At 37.2% G+C, this 20,611-nt stretch overlaps 1 protein-coding gene and 1 pseudogene across 8 annotated transcripts in view; both read right to left on the bottom strand.

Annotated features, from left to right (window-relative positions):
- SYTL5 (synaptotagmin like 5) overlaps positions 1-20,611 on the bottom strand; it is a 222,773-nt gene that overhangs the window by 172,378 nt on the left and 29,784 nt on the right. For 2 of the 8 annotated variants that reach the window (XM_034949627.3, XM_063601882.1), the window contains exon 2: positions 16,532-16,639. The exons of the other annotated variants lie outside the window; for them this stretch is intronic. The gene's annotated coding sequence lies outside the window, so the exon portion shown is untranslated. The remainder of the gene's footprint in view (positions 1-16,531; positions 16,640-20,611) is intronic. 8 annotated transcript variants of the gene reach the window in all.
- Positions 9,413-10,317, bottom strand: LOC100990034 (methylsterol monooxygenase 1-like; annotated as a pseudogene).

Raw genomic sequence — 20,611 nt, 5'->3', positions numbered from 1 at the left:
TAGAATTCTAAAATCTCTGGCCACAATAGTTTCTGCTTTTGCATCTTAAACTGAGACTATATGCTAAATAATTGTTTAGCTTGGAATTGCAAGATTAGTTCATGTAGTTACATTTTGTATCTTTCCCACACAGTTCAACCAGTAGAGTTGGCTTAGGAGAGTCAATACAATATGGATGCTTGTATACGGGTGTGTTCAATTTCAACTTGGTCCACCATGGAAAACAGGCCATAAGTAAATGACTAAGGTCTGCATTTGTCTCCTGTTCCTCTCATGATCACTTTGTGGTGATGCCTAAGAAGCCCCAGATGATACAAATGCTCAGGTTGGAAGCTTGGGACTCAGTCTAGGAGTAGGAGTGAGGGAGTCCTTACCAAAGCCCAACATGGAACTTGAATCCTGAGGTAGGAAATAGCTATTGAGCCAATTCACAGAGTCCTTTAGGGAAAGATAATCATAAATTTAATTACTTAAAACCTAGAACTTTCTTTACATTTCCCGGCCAGTGTATTGCTACATAAGGGTGAGTCTCAACTAAAAAGATGTGAGCATTTTCCTCAGTCAGAAAAGGCTGTCGTCTCTTAACCTTAAGAACAAAAATAAGTAAAAAATGTTCATCTAATTATATGTTTCTAGCATAACACAATACAGACGATGTTGGCAGATAATTCCAGTCTTTTACCTCACTCATTTTGCAAACACAGTAAAACAAAGTAAATAGTTTGAGTCATCATCTTTGGACTCTTAAAATCTATTACATAAATTGAAAGAAGCATAAATAATTTAGATATTTTTAAACAAGCTTACATATAATAGGCAACCAATTTAAACCATTCCTCTAAGTTCCCTGGAAAGAGACCAATGTGTAATCATCAGTTTTTAAATAATCCATGCTGTGGTACCAAATGAATATAAATGTAATGTTAAAAAATTTGATCAATAAATTATAATCTCATTTATTATTTATAAAACACTTTTTGCCACATCCTCTCTGATTTTTTTATAGCCACATTGTGAGGTATACAAGAAGGGACCATAACTCTAATTTTACAGATATGAGAAAACTCATTTGCCCTGGATCTCGTATCTCGTTAGTGGTAAAAAGATCCAGTGTTCTTTACCGTATGCTGCAAAATATTTCCTGCTATTGATAAGACTTTGTTGCAATGACCTCTAAGAATTTTGGTATCATTAAATAAAAGTTATATAAAAGTTGTTCTATTTTTTATAATATTTTTTCTTCATATGGCATACTGGAATTGAAACTTAGAGACCTGAAATTATGTTCTGATTATGTTAACTCACCATAGCTTCATAGTGACACCAAAAGAGCTTTGCACACGATGTTGCTATATGTCCATTTGTGTGTGTATGTGTGTGCGTACGTGTGTGGTGAAAGATGGGGAGGAAAGTTATAACTATCAGAAATATAATACAACATAAAACACAATTAAATCAGTTTTGCAAATTGTGAAACATCTGTTATGTTTTGATTTACTCCAGCATGGTCCAAGAGTTATAAACTTCTCATCACAACAGAAATTGAAAGCAAAGGTCAATTAGAAATGTTATTTCATAGAGAGGTCTACCATTACCATGTCAGAATGCCAGAAATAAGTAAAGTTCCCTTCTTGTTCTTGCTTACTTATCTTTAAGACCTTGTATTTGCCTCTAAAGCTGTATGTTTCCTTGAGGAGAGCATCTTGTCCCCATTTACGTGAACTCATCAAAGCACCAACCCTAGATCAATTTGCCTTCTTCATGCCCATATCCAGGACAGCTAGAGAAAAATCACACAGCCCTACAGACTGGGTGAGAAGACAAACTCGTGGTCCACAAATTAGCTAAGCCTAATCACCTGTGAATTCTTTTCCTTACCTTCAGTCAGTTCCTGAAGCCAGTGCCCTCAATGACTTTTCAATGCTCTTCTGAAATTACTCAGGCCCTGATGCCCTCCCTCTTAGCCTTGGCTCTCTCAATATACTGCCCTTCCATTAACTTACTGATGTCCACACTTAGCTGTACCTCATCATAGGTTCAGAGGACTAGATGTCCTTTTCCCTTTTCAAATCTACATTCTTTCATTTTTTTGTCCTAAATCTCATCTCCTCAGACTTGCTCCATGATCTTGTTCCAACAAGCATTCTCTTTTTTTCTTTAACTTGAATATCTCAAGTTTCACTGATTCCTTTATCTCAGCCTATAAACAAATCTAAAATACATACGCATTGCCCTTCATGTAGTCTACTGTACAGTTTGTCTCGTCTTCATATTTATTATAATAAATTTATTAAAATGCTTATCTGTACTTGCTGCATCCAAACCACCTCTCAGTCACTTCTCAAGTTGCTGTAATCTGACTTTTACCCCCACTGCTCTCCTGCATCTTCACTAATGTGGGGGTCCCCAACTCTCTAGCCATGGTGATTAGTAGAGGGATGGGCATGTGACTTATACCTGACCAATTAGAGTCTTCCCTCAGGTTTATTTTGTATTTTGAGATAACAAGGAAAAAACTCCTTCTTTTTTCTGGTTTTGGAGCTAATAGAATATGAATCTGGAACTGCCTAAGATCATGACTCTAGCCTCAAAGAGTCACTTAGCTTAAAAACAAAACAAAACAAAAAAACAGAGAGTCTGAGGGAAAAAAAGATGGTGTTAAAATTTCTAACTTTAGTCATACTCAAAGCCAGCTCTGACCCTGAGTGTTCTCATATGATTATTTTGTCCATTAAATTCTACTCTTTGGCTTAAATCAAATTCTTATTTGTTGACTTTTCCTTCTCAAGTTCCTCATCTGTCATCTACTCCAGCAACATCTTCTCATTCTATTATATTCATTTCATCCTGCATATGCTTCCTTTGATGATTTCAACCAGACTCATGCTTTCAAACTTTAAACTATGAATGATAACTCCCAAGTCTATATCACCAGACCAGTTCTCTCCACTGAATTTCATACTCAAATATCAACATTATACTAAACAATTTCACTTTTTTAAATTAATTTATTTATTTTTTAGACAGAGTCTTTCTCTGATGCTCAATAACTTCACTTTGATTACCCAAAGGCAACTCACTCCAGAGTGAATATAAACTCGTTTTCCTGAGGTCAGTCCCAAGACATGTTTACCCTGGTGGTTCTGGCGTAATTATTAATAGCACTCTTTCACGTTCTCTGAAGTGCCCTGGTTTTGACGATAAAATTCTTTGTCACTCTCTCTCAGACTCAATGTTTCCTACACTGAACCCACTATCCTTCTTTCCATATCTCAGTCAGTCAAATTGGAAGCCTAGAGTCATCCTTGACTCTTTCCCCTAAATCTGTCCTCCATGTTATAACAATGTCCAGGCCTTGAATACTTCTTGAATCTATCATTTTCTCTCTTTTCCAGCTGCCACTGCTCTGGACTTTTACCATCTTTGAAATAGCCTCTTAACCTCCAGTCTTCTTCCCCTCAAATCTATCACTCACAATAACAATAAGGGTGTTGAATTATTGGCCCAAATTCTTCATCCCTCCTAGTGTCCATCCTCTTAGTGTCCTCTCCAGAAAGCAATCCCTGCCCTCTCCTTACCCCAGTTACCTTTGCTAATGACATTGAAGTTCCTTCCACTAGAGATGGAGTATACTTCCCTACCCTTTGACTTTGGGCTTATCCACGTGATTTGCTTTGGTCAGTATAACCACAGGTGTAACTCAAGTAGGAGTTTGGCAACTTCAGTTCTTGTGCTTTTGACCTTGTCATGGAAAGAACATTTCTTGGCTAGCCCATAAGTCTAATAAAGACAAGAGTAAGGTCAGCAAAAATTGGACCCTGTCTACCATCTGGAGCTAAGTGCAGACAAACCCAGGGCTAGACAAACCCAAGTGCAGAACAGTTAACTCCCAATCAAGTAGCAGAAGGGTGAAGAAGAATAAATTATTGTTGTTTTAAGCCAGTTAATTTTCCTGTACTTTTTAATGGAACAATAGCTTATTGACATAACTCCCCTCTCTATTTTAGTTAGTAATACTGAATTCACCCAAAAGAGAAGCCTAAAGATATCCTTGATTTTCCCTCCTCACCCTGACCTTTACATTCCAACAATTCCTAGATCTTACAAATCTATATTCCAAACATTTCTTGAATTCAGAGCCCCCTCTGTATTTCTTTTGCCACTGCTCTGATTCAAACCCTCATATCTTTGATCCTGGATTACTGCAATAGATTTGCCTGGTCTCCTTGTGTCTAGCCCATCCTCCTCAAGAATATGATCCATGTATCCACCAAAGGACCTTTCTCTAAGGAAATTTGACCATTTCTCCCCATTGTATTCCTTCTCCACTTTGCTAAAACTTCTTTAATGGGTTTCCACCATCCACAGAATAAAGTCTAACTTCCAAGCAAGACCCTCACGGTCTGGCCCTAGCTAACTCTTTAGACTCATCCCTCACCACTCCTGCCTTACAATTTTTACTACAGCAACACTGCTTGTAGTTCCTCAAAACCTCTCCAGAAAGCAATCCCTGGGCCTCTCCTTAACCCAGTTTATGGTTTTCTCCTCCTTGCTCCTCACAATTTGCTGTACATATTTATATGTACTTACCACAGTATAATGACCTATCAGTCTATCTCTCCTACTGTCTTTCTGAGGTGAGACTGTCTTACTCATGCTTTAATTGGAATCTGCCACCCTAGGGCAGAACCTGACACATACGGCATGCTTAGTAAATATTTAGTGAGTAAATGAATGAATGACTGATTTTTTTAAAAAAACTCATAAAACATATTCATACTGTTTATGAAAATGCTTTTGATATTTTCTGTTCCTAACCCCAAATAATATATTTTTCTTGCTATTAATACATGTGATTCAAAAAATCACCATTGAAATCAATTCACTTATTTACCGAGGATCTTTTAACAAATCTAATGTTAGTAATATGAAAGCAAGATAATGGAGTTTAGCATTTATTTCCACATAGAAACAGATATTTAGTAAGAATTTAATAGAACAGGGCTTCTTAGTCAGATGGCACTTTTCTTTGGTATATAATAGTGAACTAAACTTTGAAAAAAAAATTCTTTTACTTTATGGATCCATAACTTTTTTTTTTATTCCTCGTAAGTCTTTCTGCCCTTCAGATCAGATCAATTTACACATATTCCAATTTCTTCCATGATTATTGTTCTACTCAGGCTCTTCAGTCAATTTCGGCAATTGCTATAAAAGTAAAATTGTATTACATGTTGGATGGATAACACCCATCATGTGCTGCACTGATTAACAATTGAAAAACTTCAGTATACTTTAAAATGAACACATATCAAGATATGTTTCCAAACATCTTTACACTTTCATAGCCTGAAAAGCTCTCAGAAAAAGAACTTATTTAATTTGGTCAAAAATCAATATTTGGTGTATTTTCAATTACTGTCTTTTATAATAAAACTGTTAATGAATAATATTTTCTATGACAACCAACTGAATATACATCATACATTAAAGGTAATTTCAACCAATATTAAAGCCACCAAAAAAGCAATACGCTGGTTTGAGTTTCTTAAATAGGAAAGCATTGCATACTTCTCGGTTATAAACAGAATTCCAAGTACAGGTTCTGAAGACTGAAAGCATATATCAAACCTTCGGAAAAGTAAAAGTAAATAAAGATATATTCTGCTTTACAGTTATTATTTCTGAAAGGTAGTAAGTTATCAAATATATATATTTGATATATTTCACATATATCAACTTATATTTCACATATAAGTTATCAAATGGTATTTGAAAATCTTCCTACCTAAAACAGCTCTTCTGAAAATACTTTCAGCAAATAATTATTTCATAAAATATATATGCACAATAGAGCAATATCTTTTAGATATACATTTATTAGGTTTCCTCTAAGTGAGAAATACTGTAGAGTAGAGGAACAGGTGCCAACAGAAAGGGTCCCAGAAGCATATATACCATATCTAAGAGCAAGAGGATGTTTAAATACATAATTTATATTTCCTTAAGTAGGAAAACAGGTGAAAGGCAGTGACTCAATCTATTGAGAGAAAATCTTTCAAACTTCTTGAAGTTCCAATTTGATCATGATGGCATTCCTCAAAGATTTAAATAGGTATTGATTAAAGACTTCATAAAATACGGAAAAGGGCTGGGAGCATGAATAGTCCAAAACAACAAAGGATACAAATCACTCACATTTAAAAATTTTTTGCAACAGGTATTCTTTTCTAATGATGTGTACCTTAGACCAGTCAAGAAATTGATTTCCATGTCCTAAGCATTCAAACCACTGTCTATATGACAGGAGAGATCTAGAGTGGAATTAATAATTTGTCATGGTTCACATGCAATTATAATGTTAAACAGCATATAATTACAAATTAAACACAACTTTTTTTAAATGTTGTACCCAGGATCAACTGGGCACCCAGGTGCAACTAAAAGGGCAAAACATGTACTCTACATTTCCTTTTATTTTCCCTAACAAGTGTATATTTTCCTTTTTTGTCTTCCTTGGTGCCAAATAAGCTTCCCTCGTTATGGTGAACATTATTTATTTTTTCCTTTTTTCATGTTCTACCCTCTAACCACAATCAAAATGTACCTGTTCTTCTCAGATCTTGTGAGGTGTAAGAAATTAAGCTGATTAAGGTGGAAGCACTAATGGCATGATAGCTTACTCTTTCCAGATTTAATCAATGAGGAATGCTTTGGGCAGCAAGCAATAGCAATATGAATAACAACAACAATAATAAACAAACTGCAATGATATAAACCATTGGAGGTACCTCAATGTCAGGTTGGTTTGGTGGCTCACCCATGTCATGAAGGACATAGGCTTTTTCTGCTGTTATGTTTGACCATCCTTAGCATATGGGATTTTGTTCTTTGAATGGTTGCTTCATGGTTTCAAGATGATTTTCCTAGCTCCAAGTATCACAATAACAAAGTAGCATTTAAAGGCAGGAATTCATAGAAATTAGACTGAGACAAGCCATTTATGTACCTTGTTCCTTTTATTAGAAAGTACAAACTTTCCATGAAGCCCCATAATAACTTCCCTTATATCTCATTGGCAGGGGAGAATAGGAAAGTGAGTCTCAGGTTTTTTCAGCCTCCATGGTAGAGGTGGACAAGAGAAGAAATGGGTTGGAAATGATTTTCAGATTCCAATGTGAATGGCTACCATATCAGATAACATGACTGAAATTGAATAGGAACCTTTAGAGTTTACATACAGAAAAGAAATAGCAACAAATTGAGGCTCAGTTTGTTTTAAAATCTCTCCCCCCTAGATATCTGTATTCCTATGTTCACTGCAGCATTATTCACAATAGCCAAAATAAGTGTCTGTCAATGGATGAATGAATTTTAAAAATGTGGTACATAAACAAAATGGAATACTATTCAGCCATAAAAAAGAAGGAAATCCTGTCATTTGTGACAATATGGAGGAACCTGGAGAACATTATGTTAAGTGACATAAGCCAGGCCTAGAAAGGCAAACATCCATGATCTCACTTATATGTGGAATCTAAAACAGTTGAACATAGAAAGTAGCTTGGTAGTTACCAGAGGCTGAGGCGGGGAGGTGGTGGCAGATGGGGAAAGTGGCAATGTATACATATATCAAATCATCAAGTTGTATACTCTAAATATATATAAAAATATATGTAAATATATAAATTCTAACCATCATCTATACTTCAATAAAGTTGCAAAAAATAATTTAAGCAAAAATTATGTAAATGATTTCATAATATAATATATAATTTTATAATAACATATAATAATATTCCTTGAAATGATATATGCTTTTTTATTTTTAAAAATAAAACATAAAACTAATGCTTAGAAAATTGATTCCAGTGATGCTTTTGGACTTTAAATTCTAGAACAACTAATATTCCTAGTAAATAAAAGCAGCTCATGTTATACCTCTTGTTGTCATTAACCTTTACTACTCTGTTATATAAGGTTCCCTGTCATTATTGTCCATTAGACTGCTTGGTAATAGGATAAACTTGGGAGGAATTATGCAGGATCTAAATGAAATAAGTGTAAGAAAATAAGAAAAAAAGATCCTGACCATTCTGAAGCCTCCTGGAGTAGAATTTGCCCACTTAAGAAATATTCTCATACTGAAACAATGAAGCTATGAAGAAGATTTGGAACTCTGTGTATTTGGGCTTAAATTGACTGAGTCATTTGGTACTTTGGTTTTGTTTGGAAATGTATAAAAACATCAGGAAAAGAAATACGAAATGGAGTTGGGGAGGCACAGGAGAAAATGTTTTCAAATTAAGATGTTAACAAATAATCAAATAGTTCATCTTATTTAATCTCACAAAAATCCTTCAAGGTGGCTATTATTAGCCTCACTTAATGTGAGGAAACTGAATATGGAAAAAAATAACTAGCTTAGCCAAACTTACAAAGTGGGAAAATCAGGATCTACACCAAAGTCTGTCTGCCAAATCTATGCAGTTTCTATTTCTTCTACCCAACAGAGAAAGAGTGGCCAGAACACAGTGCCCAAAAAGATGTAAATCTTAGCTAAAATGATATCAGTTTTCTGATGGTGTATTAGTCCATTTTCACACTGCTATAAAGAAGTACCTGAGACTGTGTAATTTATAAAGGAAAGAGGTTTACATGACTCACAGTTCCGCATGGCTGGGGAGGCATCAGGAAACTTACAATCATGGCAGAGGGTGAAGGGGAAGCAAGGCATGTCTTACATGGTGGCAGGAGAGAGAGAGAGAGCAAAGAAAGCCACATCCTTTTAAACCATCAGTTCTTGTGAGAACTCACTCACTATCACGAGAACAGCATGAGGGAAACTTCCGCCATGATCCAATCACCTCCCACCATGTCCCTCCTCCGACACGTGGGGATTACAATTTGAGGTGAGATTTTGGTAGGGACACAGAGCCAAACCATATCAGATGGAAATAGGAAATGTCTTACGATGCACAGGAATGTTCACAAAGCAATCACTGAATGAAGCTGATTGACCAGAGACTATCAAGAAAAGGGTAAGCCTTGTAATATGAAGACAATCAATTTGGCCCCTCAGAAGTGAGGGAGAAATAAGGGACAGTGAATGAAAGAGGAAAGTTTAAGGAGAGGAGGAAATGAGGGAGAGAAGAAAGTGGGGCAAGAGAGAGAGTAAGGCAATGAGGTGATGAAGAGGGGACCAGTTTTGCAGGAAATACTTATTATCCGTGTATTCCTACATATACAGAATCTGTGTGTAAAGTAGAAAAAGTCTCCACTAGGAAGATAATTAGAGGTTATTAATATTCCTTTTATCACTTAGCAACCAAGACACATGCTTATTTCTGCTCCCCAGAAGCAATGTTAGCTACTAGTTTCAATTCAGGAAAATGTATATCTTCAGAAAGGTTTATATGAGATATTTATTCAGCTTTTTCTCAAACTTCTTCATATTTTCACTATAAACATTAAACTGAAAGTGTGTTCGAAAAATTGTATTCCACCATGAAAATGTAGAAGCATACTTTCTGATGAAGTTTATGTGGTGTAAATCATGATGCTGAGAACCAGCATAGAAAAGGATGAGATTTAAAGGTTTGAGAGGAATATCATAACCACGATGGGCATCAATAGTTTCTATCAAATAAATTGTCACCCATGTCCAAAGAAGAATTAATTACATGGTAACACAAAAGCATGATTCCAATGAAAAATCCAGTTCCAAGAATTAGAATTTCCAAAGGATGTGCATATTCAGCTTCTATTCCAAATGGAGCTTGAAACTCATGATGAATTTTATGAATCTATTTACATATTCTTTTTGTGGTAAAGGAATCTATGCAGGCTTAGAAATAGTGCCAAGTAGTATCAAAGACTGTAGTATAGCCAAAGCACCTTACCAAAAGCATATACCATTTTGTCATTCTTTTTCAATCATAAAGAATATTGAAATACTCTGTAAAATAATAGGTTCCACACATAAAAGCAGCTGGATATAAAAGTGATTAAAGAGAAGTAATTTAAAGCACTTCCATTGGTTTTCCTATGTCTCTGGTTTATATTTTTCAATGTTATTCTTTTTAATGCAAGGTATAAATTGAAATAGGAACCCAGGTAAAAAGAACAAGAAATAAAAGTTTTCATGAACAATAGCAGATCCCCATGTTGCAATCTAGAACATTGCATAATTATTAACATACAATTCCAAGCATTTTAAAATGGTTCTTGCAGAGGACTGTCAGGTAAAAGTGAATCTACATACTCCACAGCTACAAATGCTGAACTACAGATGCTGGCACTTTCATTTGTTGCCATTTCTCAAATCTCTGCATAGAGCCTTCTAATTCTGGATAGTCATAAGGTGACTGTAGCCATGATTTTTGATGCTTCTGATTTTGTCATTCCACCTGTTTTAGCCAACTCTCATTTACTCATGAGTAAATCATACCTAATAAATTTCTAAAACTCAAACTGACTTCTAACAACAGACTTGCTGATGCGAACTCAGGAAGTACAAATTTGTTTACTGTTAAGATTAAGTAAACATACCACAACAGGATGCAGATGGAATTTTAAGGCCCAATTTGAAGACACGCTGTAAGTTCATTGAGTCTTCAGTGAGCCACCAACAGTGGAGATCAGGTCTATTGGAAGGTGCCAGGACAGTGTCACCCTTATCATCAACCAACACCACCCTGCTTTCCCATCAAGACTGGAGAACTATGCAGAAGGTGGAAAAGTCACCAGTCTTTTGGGCGCTGTTCATGGAGACTGATTATTCCCTCCCATCCCACTGAGGAGAAAATAATTTTCTGAAATAAAATGATTATTTCCAGGAATACAAAGTAAGATGAGAGTCATGAAATCTGACTAAGATGTCATGAAATCTGACTAAGATGTCATAAAGTTAGTATCAAATCTTTGGGAAAGGGGTGTTGACACAGTTGGGGGACAGTTAACTGAAAAAAATAAAACCACATCATATTTTTCTTGTTACTGAATTAAAAACCCTCAACAAACTTGCTCCATGAAAGCTGAAAAGGTAAATTCTAAAATCATATAATTCACAGTTATCTCAATTTATAATTCTTGTAAAAATAGAATTACTATACCTATATCTCTGCTTTGCTTCAGATTGTATTCTCAAGAACACAGTACAATTTATTGAAACAATAACATATATGTAAAGTTAAGAGTAGTTGCAGAATGCAAAAGCTTTGCTTTGAAATCAGTCTACCATCTATTTAATTATTAGTATAGGAAGTTGTACCAGCTTTGGAAGTTAGTTTAATTTGGGTTCCCCCAAAAGTAGACCCTGAGGCAAGGACTTGGAGGCAGGTAAGTATTTATGAGGTAATCCCAGGATGCAAAAGTGAGAGATAGAGAAAGTGAGACAGAGAAAGGAAGAAAAAATCAAATGTATTCTACTTCTATAGAAAAATGAGACTCAGTCTCCTTAAGGATACTGTGAAGAACTGCACACAATGCTCTTCAAAATTATACCATCAAAGGTAGGAGTGGCTGGGGCATTATTCTACCTACTCCTACTCACCATTGGCTAAGGATTGTCTCTGGAGGTGTTAACTTACTTTCAGTTGTGCCTGCATTCATGGAATGACCCTCCATTTTTTGCCCCACTGCCCACTTGGCATGGGTCTCTGGCAAGTGCAGGGGACTCATCTCCACAAGTGAATGGAAATCAAGTTCCCAAGGGGTTGGGGCAGTTTTGTGGTATGTCACAAATTCCTGCTATAGAGGTTTAAGTGATTTCTGCCTTCTTCATGGAATCACCTGCTAATGTAATAGATTTCTTTAAGTATATTATCAATTACACAGGCATTTTAAGATAAAAAACATACTCATCAATTATTGCCAAATGTCAAATCTCAATCAAAATGACCCCCAGACTCTTTTCCCAGAAAAAAAAAAAATCTTTTTCAACAGGTACAGCATTTCCAAAACAGACCAGACCTGTGATAGACTTTTAAATATTAAGAATACATAGGATGGTGAGTAAGAAGATTTGGTTATAGCTTAGCCTAGGGCCATAAACAATCCATAAATAAACATGAAACGACTATGCTCCAAAATTCCTCAGCTATGTCAGGCCATGGGAAGTTCCTTTCTCAGGCTTCCACCTGAGAGGCTTCTGCTTGACATATAAGGAGCATTTATAGTAAACTGAATTTTGATAAAAAGCTCCAGAAAAGCAGGGAACAATTGTTTATGAAAATCATCTAGATTAGTGTGTTCAGAACTGTGCCGATGAGGCCATGGGAGAGAAAAAAATAAAGGGGTAGGTCTGGACTCCTCCCTTGCTTCAGCAGGAGCCATGGTGAATTTTTGTTTGTTTTGTTTAGGCTTATGCTTCAGCTTGAAAGACACAGAACAAATTCTCTCAATTTACAAATGAAACACAGGCTGGGAGCCATTAAGTGGCTTGTTAAAGACCACACTGCCAGACAGAAGCAGAGCTAAAACGAGGAATCTGACTTCTAAGTAACAAAGACTCCCTCCTTTAACCTAGTTCCAACCTTGGGCTCCCCTCTTTGTCCCTGTAGAATCAAGTATAAGCAAGAATGGGGCTAAGTTAGTTTACTGAAAATCCCCCACACTTTGTATAATCAAATTTCTCATCCCCCATCCTCGATATCAAATCACCCTGGCCAGCCTTCAGCAGGAGTTATGTTGAGTTGGTCTAGTAAGAGTCACCCTTACCCTGAGGTTTCCTTTTAGTAATTTTCCACCCACTGACCCTCAACCTGCTCCTTGGTTATAAATCCCCACTTGGCCTTATTGGAGTCAGAGTTAAGCCCAGTCTCCTTCTCCCATTTCAAGACCTCATTGCAGTGGTTCCTCTACCTATAGCCAATAGTCTCCCCAAATAAAGCCTTCATTACCATCTTTAGCAAGAGTCCTTAAACATTTTCTTCTTTAACATAAGCCAGCAATGCACTTCCTAATTCACCTTAGTTTTCCTTTCCAAACCTGTGTCAATTCACAAAAATACTCTCAGCAGTAAGCCTCCCTATGGTCTTCCCTTTAACAAATGTAGTGAGAATTTAAAATGGTACTTAAAACAATACTGACTATGGTCACTTCATCCTCTCTAGGGGAATGATTCAAATCTTCTCAGAGGTAGATAGCTCTTTTGTTTAGAAAAATACTTTGATGATGGGCCTTGACTGACTTGTTCATAGAGAAATGTGAGGACCCTTGCTCAAAGTTTAAATGAATGAGAGCCAAATTACACCATGAAACAGAGTAAGAGAGACTAAGGTGGCCAGAAGGGAGGCCAGCAAGAAGGGAGGAAGGGATGAAAGCAGGGGACAGAAAGAGGAAGATGCAAAGATATAAGCAATATGGAGGCCTGAGGAGAAATTCTCTGTGATCGGGCATAGCTAAAGAACTGAGAACATGGTGGCATGATATTCTGTTGTAAGTTTGTGGTACTGGGCTGGGTTGTCACCATTTTTTCCCTTCCCTGTTATTTCCAAGATTTAGAAATCGGCCACACACAAAAGCCATATGTTAGTTTTATTTGAAAAAAAGGAGAAGTGAAGCACAGCAATGGGGAAGAGGATAGGAGAGCCCAGAACGGATAGAGAAGACCTGGAATTAAGCAGATGAGCTGGTGTTCAAGAGCTTAGCAGAGAATGGTACTATACCATAAACCAGCCCAGGACAACGTAAGCCATCTGTGGGGAGTTCTTAGAGATAAGGGGGTGGAGGGCAAGGATAAGTGCCATTTGATTTGAACATCCTCCCACTAACTCTTCTCGTCAGTCAAAGTCATTTCCTGCCCATAATGCATTGAAGAACTATGACAGAAGAATAGGACAGAGTGTGTGAAAATTGCTCCAACTTTCAGGTACTTGTCAGGAGAAGCAGCACGTAATACTTGACATGACTCATTTAAGTAGGAGATGACAGCAGGTAAAATTAACAGGAATCTGAAGTGATCTGCTATTTCCCTTAAAGAAATATATGATCACAAATGAAAAAATGCCATAAAATTCACATATGTACTTTATTTAAAATGTTGACATACAGGAAAAATGTACTAATGAAAGAATTTGTGCTTATGTTTATGAAAGGCCTATTATTATAAATACTATTTGTAGAATAAAACTCATTAACTCAATTAGATTCACAAATAATACAATAGAATTTTTCTGAATTATTAGAAAATTTATACCACTAACGACTTTTAATGGTAGTTTAGGCCTACCAAAATGGTTAACCTTGACAGCAAGAAAATCAAAATCACAGTAAGGGAATGGCTAAGATAAAATATAAATGAAAAGTTTTTTTTCCCTACAAGTTATTTCAAGTAATTGACTTCCGTGGGTAGGAGGCATAAGTAAAAATAGATTTTAGAAAATTATTCTATGAAAAGAACACGTGATCAAATCCTAAAATGCTTCAGTCCTTGATGTGGCTCAATGTCTTTAGTACAGTGGCTCTCACAGTGTAGTCCCTGGCCAGCAGGATAAGCATCACATGGGAACTTGCTGGAAATGCAAAGTCACGTCTTAGAGATACATAATTTGACAGTCAAAGAAGTTGGGGTGTTTTTATCCATCAACTTCCCATCAGTCATTGGTTAAAGGCTACTTCTGGGGACCTTATCCTAGACACAAGGAGAGCTTGCCTCTTTGACCACAGGGGAAAAAAAGCCCTCCGACAGAGAGTAATAGTAGCAGCTTTTTGCAGCAAGCAGCCTTTTGCATGTCCGGGTGAACACAGAAGGGATGGTAGGGCACCAGCAGCCTCTGCTATGGTCTCTGAACTTCATATGTTAAAGATCTAGGCTTTATAAACCTCAATCATCATTATTATGTTAATGTCAATGATGAATTACACGGTCAGAAAGGGGTAAGGGGTCTCAGGAAATACACTCCAAAATTGTAATCAGCCACTTTACATTTCTTTCTGGGATTGTCCCTGCACAAGCTGGATGTGGTGGGGAGCGGGTCCCAGATACGGCTGTGCAATGAATCCAGTAAGCATGACTTTCTGGCAGGGAATCCCTGAAGTCGATGCATTTTACTTGTCCTTATGACACTTACATTTAATAATCCAGTGATTCTAAATCTCTATTTAATTGTCATTGTAAGGCACGATATATTGTATGCCTGATTTAAAACAAACAGAAACTCCAATTGATTCAGTCAACAAATGCATCTAATTCTACCACTGATTCATAGTAACCACATAAATTGCCAGTAGGAACAGGAAAATCCCTCTATAGTAAGCCCTAGTTAGGCAACATCCTTCCCTAAAGCTTATTTCTAGAAATAGTCATGAAGAGTGAAAACAACTGCCTCCAAGAATGATTTCTTTCACTGGACTCTGTCATTTACCCTCTACTGGGTTCTAATCAGGTTTTCCAAATAAGTCTCCTGGAAATATCCCATTGCAGCATATCAGATAATTTACCCCAGAGTCAACACAAAATTTAATCAGAAGACAGTAAAATAAACACAGTGGTCATATTTATTTATTACTGACTTCCAATAAATTTTACAGGCCCAGTTCATACACCTAGATTGATTTTCATGCAAAAGATAACATCCTTGCACAAATTATATACATATATATATATATACATACACACCTATCCCTAACTGAAAATACTTGTCTGTATACTAAACATGTATACCTAGTAAAAGAGAGAGAACCAATGTGGGAAACAAGATCACTGGGAACCCTTGATTTTTTTTTTTTTTTTTTTTTTAGATGGAGTCTTGCTCTGTCGCCCAGGCTGGAGTGCAGTGGCGCGATCTTGGCTCACTGCAAGTTCCGTCTCCCATGGGAACCCTTGATTTTAATGGTCACCTTGATATTAATGATCCAGTGGCTAAATCCAGCCTATAGGAGTGTTTTGTTTGTCTTGTCTATTATGTTTCATTTGTATGAAAAAGGAACAAGCATTTACATATGGGGGAATTCAAATAAAATAATCCATGTTTCTGCTTCCTCTTTCAAGAATCAGGATCAGGCAACACTGGTCTCAGAATCTGTGTGGCAACAAAAGGCAGAGGTTGGAGAATGGCTCTCTCCTTAAGATAGGGTGGACACAGCCAGGTGAGGTGGCTCACACCTATAATGCCAGCATTTTGGGAGGCTGAGGCGGGCGGATCACCTGAGGTCAAGAGTTCGAGACCTGCCTGGCCAACATGGTGAAACCTCATCTCTACTAAAAATACAAAAAAAATTAGCTGGGCATGGTGGCGCACGCCTGTAGTCCCAGCTATTCAAGGAGGCTGAGGCAGGAGAATCGCTTGAACCTGGCAGGCAGAGTTTGCAGGGAGCCAAGATTGCGCCACTGCACTCCAGCCTGGGCAACAGAGGGAGACTCTATCTCAAAACAAAACAAGACAAAAAGATAGGGCAGACACACCCAATTTATCATAGTTATCACCATTTCCTTATTGTCTACCTGCCTTGCCTCTAGGGGTATTGAGTTCGTAACCCATTGTAAATAGAATTTTAGACACAGTTTTGGAAATGTAGCACATCTTACCTTTTACACAGATGCCTCAGATGTAGGAAATTTTCATTTGGAATACAAGCTTCTGTATCTTGACTAATTGCATTAATGTGTATAATTGATGGCGCTCAGCCAGTGCACCTAGGATGACAATGAATAGCACATAAAATATTCTAAGATAGCCTTTCCATTTCCCATTGTAATTATTAGCAATACTCTCCAGGTCTCATCTTAAGCCAGGCCCTGCCGCTGCCCTATACAGGTCTTCCTCTAGATAATTTCTACCGCAGCACCAGCACAGCAGAGGAACGATAGAAGAATAAAGATAAAGCTAAAACATAGAAAGAAGTTAAGCCTAGGTATAAATTTGTGACTAAAAGAATAATCTGCTTGTAAGGAAACTGATCTTCTTCTTGTGGAATGGGTTATCTTTCTTTTTTTTTCTTTTTTTTTTAGAAGGAGTTTTGCTTGTTGCCTAGGCTGGAGTGCAATGGTGCGATCTCAGCTCACCGCAACTTCTGCCTTCCAAGTTCAAGTGATTCTCCTGCCTCAGCCTCCCGAGTAGCTGAGATTACAAGCGCCTGCCACCACGCCCAGCTAGTTTTTTGGGTATTTTTAGTAGAGACGTGGTTTCTCCATGTTGGTCAGTCTGGTCTCAAACTCCCGACCTCAGGTGATCTGCCTGCCTCGGCCTCCCAAAGTGCTGGGATTACAGGTGTGAGCCACCGCTCCTGGCCATTTTTCAAACAATCTCAACAACTTTGTTTCAAAAATTTTTGTATTAATGCAGGCTCATTTGAATAGGTGCAGTACCTAGTAAATGAACTGTTTGAAAGTTCAACCCTTCATTTGGATGAAAGGACAATTGCCAGAAGGTCTGTCTTAGTATTTCACAGTAACTAATCATATCTAACCTTTGAAAAATTCCAAGCTTAGCTGATAAAAGGGAAAAAGCTCAAGTGAGGGTTGTGCTCAGTCTAAAGCATTTTGGCATTACAATGGGATAGGAATACATATTTAAAACAGGGGCAAGGGAGGAGGCTGAAGAGGGAAGGAAGGAGGAAAGGAGTGAGGGGTGAGAGAGAGAAAGAGAGACAGAGAGAGAGAATATGACAAAATGACACAATGAATGGCAGAAATGGAAAATTCTTATTTTGTGGGTTAGGGATCATCCTCAGCTCTTTGTATCTTTAAGTTTCTTTTCCATTCAAACCAAAGTTTTAAAGCATGTGACTTTACGAACAACAAGGAGATATAGTATAAAGAAATGAAAAATTCAATGCAAATAAGCATTTGCTTAAGTATTTTAAAGCCAGCCACAAGTTGATTCATGTCAAGGTGCAAGGTTAGGCTGCTAATATTAGAGAGATGCAGCATCTGAGAGCAGAAAGATTTTCTACTTTAGTGGGGCTACAGAATGACTAACAATTTGATAGTTATCACCAGTGCCTGACAAAGGGTTATTTTCAATGCGGGAAGATTGGACAATAAAGGACAACCATAGATAAGTTTCTCTATTCATTTTCTGAAAACTTTCCAAAACTGTACATTCAAAAATCTCCCTGGACAAGCCCTTTAAATTCTACAGGCTCAGTGAAAATACATCTTATCATTATCTGCTGCAGTAAAAATAAAGTTGAAATTGTGCACATATATCATGTATTCATTTCTCACATATTCCCCCAATCATCTACGTAGTAATATTTTCTTAGTTCATATATCCTCCAGCCAGGATTACAGCCCAACCCCCTTCCATAATGAAACATAATGTTTTGAAGCAATAATAAAACCTGTATCACATATGCAACAATCATTAAATCCATAGACTTTCTGTCTGTGTTGGGGAAATCCCTGAATTTGCAATGCCCATCGCTTGTCATAGACATCTTCATGTTTGCTTTATATACAACATCTGTGTAGCTCACTCATGTGATCATGGGAAGAAGAAAGATAAGAATTAATGGGGATTCCACATTGGTACTCTGTTGATCCACTGTATTAGTTTGCCATGGATGTGTAACAAATTACCATAAACTAAGCAGTTTGTAAGAACACTCATTTAGTACCTCACAGTTGTGTAGGCCATAATTCTGGGTGGACGTGGCTAGATTTTCTGCTGAGTTTCACAAGATGTTGGCTGGCTGAGCTCTTTTCAAGAGGCTATGGGGGAGAATCTGCTTCAACCTAAAGTTCATTTAAGTTGTTGGCAGACTTCATTTCTTGCAGTTGTAGGACTGAGGTCCCCCTTCCTTTTCTGACTGGCAGCTGACAGCCTCCCTCAGCTTGTAGAGGCCATCCACAGTTTTCATGTGGTCCCCTTCATCTTCAAAGCTAGGAATGGTGGTGAATCAAAGCCGCCTTGCGTTTTGAATGTCTCTGACATTCCCGTCTGCCCTCTTCTTCTGCCAGCAGTTGGAGAAAATTCTCTACTTTAAGGGCCCATGTGTTTAGATTAGGCTACTCGATACCCTGATAGTTTACCTTTACAACTGTGTTATGAAGTAACACAGCTGTAACAAGACTCAATGTATGAGTCAAGACTCAATCACAAATTTCATACCCAATTACATTCACAGGTCCTGGGGATTGGGACCTGGAATCATGGGGAGAATTTCTAGAAAATGTACCTACCACATCTATCAACGTACTTTTTTTTTTTTTTTTTTTTTTGAGGCAGAGTCTTGCTCTGTTGCCCAGGCTGGAGTGCAGTGGCATGATCTCGGTTCACTGCAACCTTCGCCTCCCGGGTTCAAGCAATTCTCCTGCCTCAGCCTCCCAAGTACCTGAGATTACAGTCACTTGCCACTACGCCCAGCTAATTTTTGTATTTTTTTTTTTTTTAAGAGAGACAGGGTTTCTCCATGTTGGCCAGGCTGGTCTCGAACTCCCAACCTCAGGTGATCTGCTCTCCTCTGCCTCCCAAAGTGTTGGGATTACAGGTGTGAGCCACTGCACCTAGTCCGTTTTGATATATACTGTCCCCTTGTGGGAACAATTTATGAGTATGACATGGACTGTATCAACTGTTGGGTGAATAACCGCATTCTAAATGTTCAGTGAAGGAAGCCTCAGCTTCCTGGTTGACCATAAGAATTTGCCTCTAGAAGTCGGAGGTGAGTAAATCACCTACAGTCCTCAATAGCTGGCTATCAATACATTATATCTAGACCTCTAGGGGAAGGCAGGCTTATATATAAAAGATGAAAAACCTAGATAAAAGGATACTTTCTTTTTAAAATTATATGAGCTGTATCATATGAACTCCTCAGCCTCCTCAGCCTTTGGATGCTAATGTGAAGTCTTAATAAATGATCTTGAGATTTGAGGGATAATCAGTCCATTAATTTCTATAACAGATATCTAAATGAGAGTTACTAGAACAAGATAACATGAATACTAAACATAGTGTAATTTTTCTAGTGCATGTGGCAGATTATATTTTCTAAAGATGGCCACAACAATATCTCCCATCACATATGTTTTTCTGTCAATTTTTGCTTCATGTGTTTTGATGTTCTCTTCGTGGGTGCATATATGTTTATAATTTTCATATCTTCTTGTTGGATTGACACTGTTATATTATTAAATGTATTCCTTTATCTCTAGCAACAATTTTGTCTTAAAGTCTATTTTGTCTGATATTAGAATAGCCTCTCCAGCTCTCTTTTGATTACTATTTGCATGGTATATCTTTTTCCATTTTTAACTTTCGACATATTTGTGACTTTGAATCTAAAGTATGTCTCTTGTGGCCAGGATACAGTTGTATCATTTTTAAAAATCCGTTATGCTGTTTAATTCACTTATATTTAATGCGATTACTCGTCAAGCAGGATTTGTGTCTGCCATTTTGAAATTTATTTTTTATATGCCTTATGCCTTTTTGTTCTTTTAGTCATCCGTTATTGCCTTATTTTGTGTTAAAAAGATACTTTCTGGTGTACCTTTTAATTCTCTTGTCATTTCTTTTACTGTATTTTTTTAAGATATTTTCTTAGTAGTTGCCCTGGCAATGACAATTAACATCTTAACTTAAAACAAACTGGCTCAAATTCATGCCAATTTAATTACAACATAATACAAAAAACACTGCTCCAATTTATCTCCATTCTA

Source organism: Pan paniscus, chromosome X, assembly GCF_029289425.2.
Source record: "Pan paniscus chromosome X, NHGRI_mPanPan1-v2.0_pri, whole genome shotgun sequence".
Taxonomy (NCBI): domain Eukaryota; kingdom Metazoa; phylum Chordata; class Mammalia; order Primates; family Hominidae; genus Pan; species Pan paniscus.
Note: the sequence above shows the minus strand (reverse complement) of the source record. Positions and strands in the feature narration are given on the sequence as shown.